We start from the raw sequence: 14,358 nt of genomic DNA, 5'->3' as shown, positions 1-14,358 counted from the left end.
CTCCACCTAGCCTACTATTCTGTTCCCTGCCAAATATTGCACTCCCACCTATGCCCATCTCAAAACCCATGAAGCCTTCCTAAATCCCCCCAACTCTATGTTCTTTTCCTGCCCTGCAGCCCTTATATGCTTACACTCACCTATCACCGCAGTGCGTTTGTTCATTTCATGCATGCTCTAAACACGTAACGAGCACCAACTACGTCCCAGACCCTGTGCTAAGCATTACTGATGGAGAGATGAATAAATCAGAGGTGGCCTCCACTTTTGCAGCAGCATGTTCTCATTCCCTGTCCCGCGTGCTCCGCCCTTGTGCCCAAACTCCCTCAGGCGCTCTTTGATGCTGGCTTTGGAGCCGTTACTAACATAGCAGGTGCCCGCCCACATTATCGCGTTAGTTAGACTTCTCCTACATCCCCTTGTCCTTTAATATTTTCAGAAGCATTTCTTGCCCTTCTATTCTTCCCTCCATTCCATTTAGGAACCCTTCATCTTCTCAAATAAACCAGAGGATTGATAGGTATTTCCAGATGCCATCTGCCAAAGACATCAGAATCCATGTGCAATGCTCAAAACCGACAAACACACCAGCCAGAAAGGCACACGCAGCATCCACTTAACCATTGGGCTTTTGGAGTCTCTCTGCTTGCAAACAGCTCCAGACCATGCTCCAGCAAAGTGGTATGTTCATGCCCATACCTACCTCCAGCTCTGTCAGCCAACTCTCACTCCACTGCGGAGAGGCAAACATTACCAACGTACACGCGCAGGCTCACACCCACTCATGCACATACCACAGGTGTTCACCAAGCGCCCACGGGAACAAAGAACACTTTGCTCACCGATCTCTGTGCCTGTTTTGCTTTACACGGTCCCCTGGCCTTTTATGTAAGAGGCTCATGACAATGAGGGTGGTTTCTCTTGTTCCACTCCCAGCTACTTTGGAGCTGTTAGGGTTAATGTCACAGTCTGGGTTTCTGGAAAGAAAACTTTGAGATGGAGATTAGCATGCTAAGACACTTATTAAGAGCGTTGGGGGGGGTCCTCCCTGTGAAAGGGGGGTCGAAAGAAGCTAGAGCAAGCAGAAGCTGGGCTGGGCTGCAGGGCCACCAGAGGTGCCGTCACCCCCCACCAGGGATCTATGGCGTCGGGGTGGCCTTCAGCATTGTCTCAAGTTAGGACAGGGGGGTTGCCCTTTCTTATCTGTGCCCTGGTCCGTCAGTCATTGGATGCAGACCGCCCCGGAAGGAGGCAAAATCTTGCGCTAGGCAGTTTTCTTCAGGGCAGACAATCTCCCAATGACTACCAGCTGCTGGGGGAGCAAGGGCTTGTTCCTGAAGGCGTTCTCTGCCGTCGACTTTCCCGAAAGCCTGCGCTCTAGAGAATGGCATGTTACTGAAGGAGGTGGGGGAGCACCAAAATCAATTCAAATGCTTCCTGCACTAAAGTGGTATTTTCTCATTCAGCTACCCACCGCCCCACCCGCCCCGGCCCCGTCAGGCCTTAAGGGAATGTTACTGGCCTGGCGAGGACGCTCCCACCACTCTCCACTCAGCACAAGTTCTAAGAACTTCTTTGCCACAGAAATAACAAGGGGATTAGGAGGAAAATCACAAGCTGTCAAGTTACCAGTATATCCTTTCCAATCGATGAAGAAAAAGATCCGAGCCCAAGACAAAGGAAGGGAGAAGCGAGAGTGTGTTCTCACCTTTTCCCTTGTAGTGCCATCTGTCCCTTTTTTCTTCTTGGCCTGGTGCTGCTGTTGTTTGCCCAAGGCCCAGGGTAATCTTTTGTGCACAGTAGGTGCTCAATAAACATTTATTTCAAGAGTGAACAAAGCAGCCTCCTAAAAACCACTCTCCTACTCAATCACGGGGAAGACAAAAGTAGTACTGGAGAATTCGTGCGGAAAGTATATTTCATTACATTCTTGTTTCTCACGGCTTATTATCTTAAAAGTTCTCGGTAGTGATTTATTTTTTTTTTGCTTGACCACGAAGATTTATGTGGTTCAACTCACTAAGTAGTAATCACACCTACTCATACCATTTATGGCATTCATTTCAGTCTGTGTTCCAGAAAGATAAATTAAAATCCTGCTTTGGATGAGCCCTTGCTCGCTGTATTGTCTGCTTTCCCTGTGGGTTGCCAGGAACCAGTAGTGAAGGTCAAGGCATATGTCTCTGACATTGATGATATTTTCAAAGCTTGTTATTTCAACAATGAAAACAAATAAGGAAAGGCAGGAACTAAAATGTCCATTAAATGCACAGTATCTAAACGCTGTCGGTGTTATGGGCTAGACAGCAGATAAGTCCTGTGTTCGAGAAACTTCTCAACTGGAAGGTTCCCCATGGAGAGCTCGCAGCAGTTTCTTTGTCTCTGTCCAAAATGTTGAATCGGCCTGCCCCTGATATCCAGTTGACCACTGTAAGGCGATGGAGCCAGCTCGTCCTCGGCAAGGTTTCCAAAGTCTCATGATTCGGCCCCAATCTCCTCTCCTAGTTTCAGCTTCGGCCACTCTTACCCACAGTCATGGCAATTACTTCTCACTTTCCCAGACCCTATCCATTATCAGCCTTGCCCATGCTTCAATTATTTCAGGGATCTCACACACAAAAAAAATGCCTCCAGAGGCCAAGCAAGGAATGTAAGCATGCGAGTCGGGGGCGGTGTGGGACAATAGCAGTGGTCGTTGCTGGATGGGGCTGAGCTGACTGGGATGAGATTCGAGAGGCAAGGAGAGTGGACTGGGGGTTGGGGTTGGAGATGGGATGGAGCAGAGATGAAGGAGGCAGAATACGAGGTGCTATGAATGCTGTTGGTCCCCATCCGTATTCCTGTGACACACCCAGGAAGTCACCTGCTGCTTCAGTGGATGGTTTCCTGAGTGTCACTGCACACCCCCAGGACCTTTTCTACAGCAAGCACCTGTGACTCTGCCTACGGGCTTTCTCTGGCTGCAAGACGATGCTCAGCCCAACTTCCGGACAGGCCGCAAGTGTCAAGGAATTAATGCCCCTGGGAGCAGCCATTAACCAAAGAGACATGGAAGTTGGTGGATAAATACCCCCATTTCTTGCCGCTCAATTCTGAGGTGCCTTCCATGGTCTCTTAGAAGCTTCTCAGTGGAAATTTGCCCCAGCTGCCCACAGAGGTAACTTGCTCACTTATGCCTCCTTTATTGGTGTTTCCCCCAAACTCTTCGTCTCACTTCCTCTCTCTCCCTCACAGTGTTTCCTGGAACCCCCTCCCAAAGAAGCTGTCCCCAAATCCCCATCTCAGGGTCCCCTTTGGGGAGTGGTAAGGGATGATCCAAACCAAGACAGTAGACTAGACATGCATGAGTATCTGGCAAGATGGAGGAGAAGTCTGAAGTAGGAAACATCTCATAATATAAAGACATTGCAGGGTACACACAGCCCCATTTACCAGAGTCTGGAAGGTGGCCTACCCACCTTCCTTGGGGTATATTCGGCCCAGCTGGCCAGAGATGATCTGACCAAATATTCGGCCTGTCCAAACTTTATTTCATTTCTACTCTTGCCTTAGCAAATTTCAATGCCATTGAGATTTAACTCAGAGAAATTTATGTTAAACAGACTCAAAACCTAGCTTGATAAAGCTGAGCCATAAAAATATTGTTCTTGCAAATAAACAGCAACTTTTCCTTTTCTGTCGGAAGTCAGATGGAGAGAGAATAAATTAGGAGGTGGTGAGGGCTCTGCGTCCCAACCATTGTTTATGGCTCTCTTTACTTAGCCATTCTAAATCATGCATTGCCTCTAAGGGTCATAAAGATATCACTTTATCCACTCAGCAAGAGAAACGAGAGGTGAGGAAGAAGAATGTTATTTCTCAGGAAGGGAAACAGAGCTCTGGAGATTTATCCGGGCCTGCATCAGAATAACTGGCTGACCAAGGAGTTTGCATTCAGAGCATCACAACTTGAGCCCTTTGCTTCATCTAGAAAGCCCAGAAATGGATGAGATGCCAGGCCGTCTGCAAATGCAGTCACAGCCAGATCACTCGTGTCTTCCAATGAAGTGATATTACCCAGCTCTCCCCTACCAAGAAATTTTTAGACATGTAATTGCTGGCAATTTCCAACCAACATTTTTCTGAGAGACTGGTATTAATAAGAATTCAGGTAAAGGCATGGACACATTGAAACGGCATCTGCTATGTGTGGGCGTTGTGATACCACAGAGTGTGGAACACCCATGGGGGTCCAGGTAGTTAATGAAGGCAACCAGCTTCTGGGGGAGGGGGGGTTGCTACCCCTGCTGCTTACTCAGGGCAGCGAGATCTTAGTAGCAATTGCCATTCTGGAGCTTTTTGTCTGAATTAGTACTATGTAGTGCGACTAAGAGGGATTTGTTAACAGAGGACTAGATGAAAAAAAAACCCAAAGGCTCATTGAAAATAACTGAATCCAACTTTAGCAGCAATTAAAATAGATGTTCCTTTATATATATTCATGTGATGATATCATTAAACTCCTTACGACTTCGAGAACCACCATGCCTGATCACTTTGCATGAGCAACGTCCGGAGTCGAGTGTTTTCCACTCATGAACTCATTTAATACTCATGAAACCCTATGCAGTGGCTATTGTTACCATCATTTTGAAAATAAGGACAAGGAGTCTCAGAGACGTAGATCAACTTGCCTAATGACACACAGCTAAGAAGTGGTGGAGGTGGGAGTGAATCCAGGACCAGTGATTCAAAAGCTCAGGCTCTTAACTGCTACCTAGAAAAAGAAAATAATTTCTAAGCTTTCCTCACTTTATTTAACTAGATGCACAGACTTGGGAGTCGAGATTTACTTAATCCTTGGGATGAGATTACGAGGCCCTCAAGAGAAGATATCCATTCTTTCTTTTCTAATTAATTAAGACCTTATCAAACTTTTGTTGCATATGGAGAACGCCATACCATGTACCTGGGAAACAAAGGTAACTAGGACAGAAAACCTTCCTAACACTGAATTTTCTTTCTCTCTCTCTCTATCTATATTTACCTGTACACCTGTTCTTATACCTATGCTTGTGACCAAAGAAAGTGGTGTAATTCACATAAAGTGGGCATAAAATGGTCAAGTAACAAAACCCAGGTTCTCAGGGCCAAGGAGAATGCTTAACACTTTCTCAGTACAGCATAAAGTGGACAATTTCTGGGTAGCATGGAAGTGTTTTGATGTTGTACCATAGAGAAAAAAGAGAGCATATGTGTTAAATATTGTGGCTTTGGAACCAGAAAGACCTTGTTTCAAGTCATGGCCTCAACAACGTGATCTTTACTAACAATATGATTGTAGACAAGTGACTTAGTTCCTCTGTATTCACTTCCTAGGGCTGCCGTAAGAAATGACTTAAAATGACACTTCTGACTTAAAATGACAGAAGTGTCTGCTCTCGTAGTTCAGGAGGCCAGAGGTCCTCAAGCAAGTCATCTGTGAGGTGGGTTCCTTCTGGAAGCTCTGAAGAAGAAATCAGTCCCATGTCTCTTTCCTGGCTTCTGGCTATGGTTGCTGGATTACTCCAGTCCTTGTCACTGTCTTCACATGAGTTCTTTCTATATCACCATATGCTCTTTCCTCTTCTTACAGTGACAACCATCATCGAATTAGGGACCCACCCTACTCTTATAGGACCTCATCTTAACTAATCACATCTGCAAAGACCTCATTTCCAAATGAAATCCTATTCTGAAGTCCTCGGTAGATGTGGATTTTGGGGTGCAGGGACACTATTCAACCCACTACACCCTCTAAGCCTCAGTTTCCATACTTGTAAAATGTGGGTAATGGGGCACCTGAGTGGCTCAGTCAGTTAAGTCTCTGCCTTTGGCTCAGGTCCTGATCTCAGGGTCCTGGGATGGAGCCCCACATCAAGCTCCCTGCTCAGCTGGGAGTCTGTTTCTCCCTCCCCCCCACCTTCTCATGCTCTCTCGCTCTCTTTCTCTCTCTATCTCAAATAAATAAATTTTTAAAAATCTTTAAAAAATGTGGATAATAGTATTTCCCTTCTGAAGTTACTGTAAAAATTAAATGAAAGAATACACAGGGGGCACCTGGGTGCTCAGTCGGTTAAGTGTCTGACTCTTGGTGTCAGCTCAGGTCATGATTTCAGGGTCCTGGGATGGAGCCCGTGTTGGACTCCATGCTCAGCAGGGAGTCTGCTTGAGATCTCTCTCTCTCTCTCTCTCTCTCTCAATCTCTCTCCCTCTGCTCCTCCCCTTACATGTGCACGCACACACTCTCTCTCTCAAATAAATAAATGAATCTTAGAAAAAGAAAGAATATACGTATAGTTCCAGTACATAGTAAGAAGCCAATACATGTTAGCAATAAATAACAGCTGTAACCATAATAACCAGCTGAGCTATCTCCCCCCGCCCATACGGCAGAACAGACTCCACAGCCACTGAGAGCAGAGCAGAAGCCTAAGGCGGACAGATAGAGGAATTTGGGATGACCGGTAGCTGGTGCATGCTCTAAGATTCACTTAACTTCAGCGTGCTCTAAGGAGAGTTTCTGCATCACATGAGGTGAGAGATAAGATCAGCTATTTAAGAACAGGAATAACAGAGCAACGTGAGTAAGGCACCGGTCCACTGTACACCAAGAGTGGAGACTGAACTGCAAACAGACCCGCCAAATTCTTACAATTAATATGATCGCTCTTCTATGCAAGAGGCCAGCTTGGTGTTTGAAAATGGCAGTTCATCACATCCCCTTTCCCACTTCTGCCAGTTCTTTGTATCAGAGCCATGGCACTTAGAGAATCCTCACACTTTTCCCCTAATCTCTCAAGGAAGCCACTTCGGTTTGAATATGGATTATCCTAAAGCTCTAGGTTCCTAACTGGCTACTACACGGGTTCGTGCAATGCTGGAACTTCCCATATATAAGCTAGGAAGCCACTGGTTGTCATTACATCACTGACCCATCAAGCTTTTCCTTTTTTTTTAAGACTTTATTTATTTCTTTGTCAGAGAGAGAGAGAGAGAGAGCACATGCAGGGGGAGTGGCAGGCAGAGAGAGAAGCAGGTTCCTCGTTGAGCAGGGAACCCTACTCGGGACTGGATCCCAGGACCCTGAGATCATGACTTGAGCCGAAGGCAGATGCCTAATCGACTGAGCCACCCAGGTGTCCCAGCTGTCAAACTTTTTGAAGTTAGCCGAGCCACGGCAGCATGTGACAGCCTAAAAACCACCTTCGAACAACAGTGACTATTCTAAGAAATTGCCCCCAATTTCTCCTCTTTTTCCTCCTTATGTTCATTTTCCCATCTTCCTGGTTTCTGGATTCCTGGCTCTGTGCTTCTTACGTGGGTTTGCCTTAAGTCTTGTTTACCCCTCTCACCTCCACTGCCTGGGGTGAGAAAATCTCTGCTTCACTCCCAGTCTAGAGGGACTCCTGGTGATGTGTGGTAAATGGAGTTCCACTGCTGTCTCACTTGCTGGAGTTCTCATTCATTCTTTCTCTCCCTCTCCCTCCCTCTCTCTCTCTCTCATCCACTCACCTTCCGTGACCTATATTCATGCATGCTACAGGGAGAGGTGGTGGCTCGCTGTGTCTCTCTGGTTTGGAGCAGGAAGAGAACAGCTTCTAGGTTGCATAAATTCTGAACCCACCCCCTGCCACACTCACACACACACACCTTTCCCAAAGGACAAACGGCATGTTCACACACACCGCAAAGAGAACAAGAGATCCAAACAGCCTCCACCCTCCTCCTCCCCCACCTTCTGCATCCAAGTGAGAACAGTCCAGAGCTTTGTGGGGGCTACATTTGCACTGAATGTAAATATTCATTAATGTATTTAATTCCCATCCTGAATATCTTTCTGCTTCATTATTGTCTGTCTAGTGGGCTGAGACCGAGGCTGACTTTTTCTGTATATCTTCCCGGTCCAGCATCACATATAAATGGGCACTTAATACGTGATTTTGGTCATGATGGCATAATTAAATCTTTTTGTATTGGAAATTACACATGACTTGACTCGGGGGCTGGTCTAGTCTAATTGTGTTTGTGTTCATTTTCTTGCTTTTTCCTTTATCTTGCTTAATCCTGTCTTAGCAAAGTGGGCTTTAAATTGCAAGGAGGCTCACATGGGATTTCAGTCCCAATTCCCTTATGTTGGTTGACCAAGGGCAAGGAATTAAAAATATGTATATATATGATCCGCCTGGAGTGGGCATAGAGTGATCCGGCCTTTAATGTATTCAAACCACTAATGCTGTCATTCCTAGGCAGAATGTCTTGTCTTCAAGGAAAGCTTTTATTCCTTGGAAAGACTCCAGCGTCTTGCTTTTACTGAAAGAACGGATCCAGCCTTAGGAGGCAATGCCTCTTGTCTGGAGGAGAAAACAGCGCTACGTGTTAGTCTGATCTGGAGGCTGAAGAAGAGGACATGGGAACTCTCGACCCTAACATCAAATTGACACATTCCCCAAAGACACATTGAGTAACATGGCACCCACTCACACTCACGGACAGACATGGCCACTGAGAAAACCAGCTATTTAAATAGATGACCAGGCTTCTCTTTGATGCTAAAGATAAATATTGCTAATTATTGCACGCTATTGTTTTCCAGGGTTTGCTTTTGTACTGTGTCTAACGCGGTAGCCACTGGCCACATGTGGCTGTTGAAATGTACATGAGTTCAAATTAGATAAAATTTAAAATCCATTTCCCCAATCAAACTAGCCACATTTCAAGTGCTCAGTAACATGTGGCTGGTGGCTATGTGTTGGACAGCGCAGATATAGAACCTTTCCACCATCACAGAAAGTTTGATTGAACGGTGCTCGTCTACCTTAAAGCACATTGGAATAAATCTGTTCATTATAGACTGGAATTTGGTGGGGTTTGTACCTCGCCTGGTACCCCGGAGTGTAAATTATGAGTTGGGTGGTTGCCTGTCAAGGTGCCACAGGCCTAGAGAGACTCTAGGACAAGCCACTGTAGCCTGGAAAATTCTGGCAAGAGGCCAACATTGACTGAATCCTTTTGAGGCGGAGGCTTCTGTGGCTGTTCAGTTCCGACCACACACAACAGTAAGACCTGCAGCTTCTGAGGATGCCTTCAGCCAAATGTGGGGCTGGTTGGGGTGAGGGTGTTGGTAAGCTCATGTATCCTGCCATTCAGTCTTGTAACCTGCCTTTGTTATTTCTTCACATTTTTCTATAATGATATTTTATATTTTGCATTCCACACATTCAAGGAATATGATGAACAGTTCAACAGAAATTCGGAGAGAGAATGTTTTTGGAGCTCCCAACAAATGGATCTGAGACAAGAACGGGGTGACAAAACTTGGCTTTGACCTAATTGTGTTTACCGTGCCCCGATGATAAATGATTTCTTCAAGTTTAGACCCCGCCTTTTAAATACACATATTCTACCTGTGCAGAGAAACACAACGAGTGTCCGATCCTGAATAGCACATTGGCATAGCTTAATGCATCAGATCTCCATAAAGGAGCAAGACCCGGGGCGAATTATGTGGGGAACAAATAAAGCTTAATGATGAAGCGACAGAGAAAGGTCTGTGTTCTTTATGGGTGACTCTTCTAGAAGAAGACTTGTGGTTCTATCCTTTCTTTCCCCTTTGGTTCCCTTAACATAACAGCTGCCGCGTAAAAGCACAAATTATTTCCCAAGACTCTGAATTAATAGTCTCCTTTCTATTCACTTGTATCCTCCTCAACTGCCCTTTTTTGCAGCTTCCCCTCTGCTAGCTCTGCCCACTGGAGTTGGCGAGGAGGACAGGCAGCTCCTTTTGCTCAGGCTGGCCCCCTGCCAACGCCAGCTTTTGTGCCCAGTGTTAGCTGCAGCTTCCTAAGAAGACTCAGCCGTCTCGAATTTCCCTCACCAGGCTTTCACTTCCTGGCAACTTTCCTTCACTCCTCCCTGTGCAGCAGGTGGAATCCTCATTAAAAAGAAGAAAGAAAGAAAGAAAGAAAGAAAGAAAGAAAGAAAGAAAGAAAGAAAGAAAGAAGAAAGAAAGAAGAAAGAGAAAAGAAAAGAAAAGATGGGTTCTTTAAGGAACGATTTCAGAAATCAAATTATTTGCTGTGAAATCAGCAGACTCTGTTTGCCAGGGTTCCCCATTACGCAAAATCTGTCACATCAAGATGTCTATTATTCTCCCTGCAGGCAAACAATAACAACTTTATACTGTTACTCAGAAGAAGAAAGGGTCTTCTCGAAAGTGACGCTAAGGGGCTGTGGGTGTGGGCTCATAAGTGTGCGTCTTGGCACCTATCATATATTTGGATAAAAGGGGAGGTGACCTCAGAGGAGATCCTTCCAGTGGGGAGGACACAATCCATTTCCTGTGCCTTAGCAAGCATTCGATTCTAAGCTCAAACCCCATCTTTTTCCTTTAGGGCCCTCCCTGCCTGGTAGAGTCCCGGGATACCGCTCTCCTCCAGCCAGGAGAGAAGGAAATGAAACACCAGTCCACGGTGGCCGAATTGACTGGCAGCCAAGCCCTTGAGAGCAAGATTTGGAAGGCAATTTACCCCAGATGCTATTAGCACCTCTCTCCTGTTTCTCCGAGGCAAGGAGCTCCTCCGGGGCCAGAGAGGGCAGCGCGGGAGAATAGGGACGGAAAGTGGGGGTTCACATCCCACTTCTCATTTCTGTTCTGCACTGCCTTGTTTCCACACCAGGGAGGTAGCAGCTTAACTGAGAGGACAGGGATTTGAGCCAGCGTGCCCCGAACAAAATGATTTTCCTTGGCATTGCTTAAGTAACATTTTCTGAGCCCCGACTAAAGATAAACAGTGTAGCTCACTATATGCCGAACGACTCAACAGAGACAATCACGGATGCTAATAAAATCAGTATTTGAAAGAAGGCTTAAGGGGTTTTACGGAATACATCCATACTCATAGACTTGCAGCTGTTACCCTGTAATAAATAACTTGGAGGCTGGTGGCTTGTCACTGTTAACACAGGGAAGCCACTTTGTAATGGTCAGTAACTGCCCTGAAAATGATTTTTTTTCCCTCAGCCCCAATCCTATTACTTTTGATCCTTTTGCTTTTAGTTTTAAAGGCTAACAAAGAGCATTATGCATCAACTTCTCAAACACGTGCTTAAGGGTACAGAATCTACTGCAAAGGTCTTGACGACGTGACACGCATGTCCCTCCTCCTGGCTGCCCAGCAGAGCCCCGTAGCCCCACACCCAGCCAGACCCTCCAGGGCGCACCGGACGCAATCCCAACCTTCTCGACACGGAGGGCAGAGGCATCGTGCTCATGGCTGGATTCGTAGTCGTATTCGTCCTTTTTCAATAAAGCGGTGCAACCTCTTCTCTGTACTGTAAAGAGCAAAATAGGTGCTCCTTTACTGTCGTCTCCTCTTCATGACAGAGGACTCTGAGTGTCACACAGAAAATTAAGCAGAAGGATCGTAACTTGAAGCCTCTTGTACCTCTTGTGGCACTCTTCACGCTTGACAGTATGTCCGCCTTCCCCAACGGACTGGGTCTTAGTGTGGGTTCTCCCCAGTAGACCTTGAGCTAAGGGCCAGAGAGCAAGTGGTTGCCTTAGGAGATGATCTCTGGAAACACCCAGAGAGGAGTGGGGAAGTGAGAGAAAAAACAAGGCAGCCAATAGAAGGTCCATTATCAAGCAAGCTACACTAAGCTTAATCCAGGGGGTACCTACAGGAGCTAGGGTAGAGGGGGATGGGGGCGGGCTGTTTATACACCTGCTCCTGTCAATCATGATTGAGGGCTGCCCATGGGGAGCATTCATTCCCAGGACTTCTGGGATGCCCAGGACGCAGGCTAGTGGGCTGTGACAGCCAGAGAAAGATCTCGGGCGACAAAACGCACATGCCAACAATGGTAAGTGGGACCTGTGTGCACTGGAGTAGTGAAGTCAAGGTACGTAAACAGCAAGCCCCCTTCCTCAGTGAGTTGCATGCTGCCATAGTCACTCAACAAATAGTTGTTGTCTAACCGACTTGGCACCCCGCATTACCACAACCCACACTCCACCGTAACTAGCATTTTGCCCCCTCTGTGAAAAGGGAATGCATCTTACCAGCCACTTCTCCCTTCTCAATACCTATGTGCCAAAGGAGAAAGTGAGAAATCCCTACTGGGGTTGGGGTGGGGGCCGGGACCCTTCATTCGAACACCACTATTTACAGCCACCATTTTCTATTCATTACAGATAAGATCTCTGAGATTTTCTCTGTTTCTACTTTACTGTAAATGTTTTCCAGGAGTAATTACCTCCTACCCTACCATCAGGACTGAAACAGAGGTAGAAGCAATAACTGTGCCTGGCCTTCCTCCTCCTGCCCTTCCTAACAAGCAGCCTTGGCAAGAGAAATGCTTTTCAATAGCTTGGAAAAATTGAAGTCCCAGGTAGAACAAGTTAATATGAAGGTGAAGGAAGGTGTAAGTTAAGGCCAGCTCCACGGTGAATCCACAGCCCCGGCGGGCACAGTGGGCACAACGAAACACTATAGTTTCATTACAAAGACGGCCACTGTTTCATTATTCCCAAACAGAGGCCCAATGGCCAGTGCTCACCCCACTGTCCCCAGGGCACCGCTGCCGTGCGATGCCAGCCGCTGTGACTATCATCTCGGCCGGCACACTGACCTCCCTCCTCTGGGACGTACCGTGTCCTTCAGGTGATCCTTCCCCTCAGGAGTGCCTGTTTCAGCTAATCCTCGGCATGTGTAGAAAACAACCCAAGAAGGTCAAATCCCCTGTGGCTCTGGTTTACATTCTGTTACAAGGAAGTGTAGTATTAAAGAACACCGAACAGAAGAGACAGACAAAGCAAGACTGGGAGAGATGGTTTACAGGAAGAGAGAGAGAGAGAAAGAGAGAGAACAGTTCTCTGAACATCTCCACGGTAGAAGGATGACATCGCTTCACAGGCAATACAGAGACCATTTGAATTCTCTGTCCCTGGAAAGTCAAAGCACCGTGGGATCTCTTTCACCTGACAGTTCACTGACCAAAGTGTGCTTTCAATGAAATTGTACGTCTACCATATTCGGGTAATGGACACATTCAAATAACGGTGCTCAGTGGGTGGAGTGTCTGATGTGGTACCCAGAACCCCCTTCAGAAGGAAGGCAAGACTATTCCCCAAGCCATTGGTAGTGTCATTGGAAGGCGGTCCTCCGCCATCATCCTTCTCCGAGGATTGCTTGCGCTAAAGCAAAGGACTTCGCCCACGGTCATGCTTCCTTTCAGAGGTGACCTGAATCAGCTATTTGGTAAATACACCAATTCAAAGGCTGGATCCCCTCGCTTCAATTCAAGACAATGCTGAGGGGCCATCCAAGACTCAGAACTCCCCCAGGAGAGGGGCTGTTTCACTAGAGGCTGCGTTACAGATTGACTCCCTCCCCTGGTCACTCCTGCTTCCTTCCCATTCTTGCCCCCGTGTTAATGCCAAGGGCTCGCCCTCATAAACTTCCTGCATGTTAATTTCCATCTCATAATCTGCTTCCTGGGACAGACACTGTATAACAGGTCCTTAGACTCTCCTAATGCATCAAAGAGCAGATTATGTACAACAAAAAAAAAAATTCATGGTCTGCATATTATTTTATTGTGCAGCATTGCTTTGGAAATTGCGAATCAATACATGCCCATGATCTCTTAATCAGAATATCTGATTAATTAAAGGGCCTTAATTCTCAACCGTGTCAGTTTAACAAGCAGGCCTGAGGTCAAGGCTAATGGGCAAATGGAAATAGGTAATAAATTAAACCACATTTTGTTTCACACCTTTTTCCCCATATTAACAGATAATCGTAACAGCAAAGGCAAACAAGATGTATTGAGGCTTACTTTGTGGCATTGTTTTTAACACTTTGTGTTATTTTGTTTAAATTTCACAACAACTCCGTGAAATACAGCCCTGCACTATAGAGATGAGAAAGCTAAGGCATAGAGAAAGCACACAACTCTCATAAGAATTGCAGCCTGGGTTTGTATTTGAGAACCCAAACTCTTACTGCGTATTGTATATCTGCCCCCCAATTGAAAAAAAAAACAAACTTTATTGATGCCTAGTCGTGTCTGATGTGGTCAAAGTCAATGATTATTGATAGGAAGCTTTACCTTATTCAAAAAATGTCAGGTAGGCTGAAGACTGTGATACCCCTTAACCACAACCAGCCTCTGGGGCTGTTGAGTACTGCCAGGGAAATGAGCTCAGCAACACAGACTAGTTACTTACATCAGCTAGGCCCTCATCGCCCACCAGAAACAACTGTGTCTGAGCCCAAGCAGCTGTCTCTGCCATTTCCCGTATCTGTAGCCTGGAACTTTCACCATTAATCCCGC

Source organism: Ailuropoda melanoleuca, chromosome X (assembly GCF_002007445.2).
Source record: "Ailuropoda melanoleuca isolate Jingjing chromosome X, ASM200744v2, whole genome shotgun sequence".
In the NCBI taxonomy this organism is placed as follows: Eukaryota; Metazoa; Chordata; class Mammalia; order Carnivora; family Ursidae; genus Ailuropoda; species Ailuropoda melanoleuca.
This window is presented reverse-complemented; position numbering follows the sequence as displayed.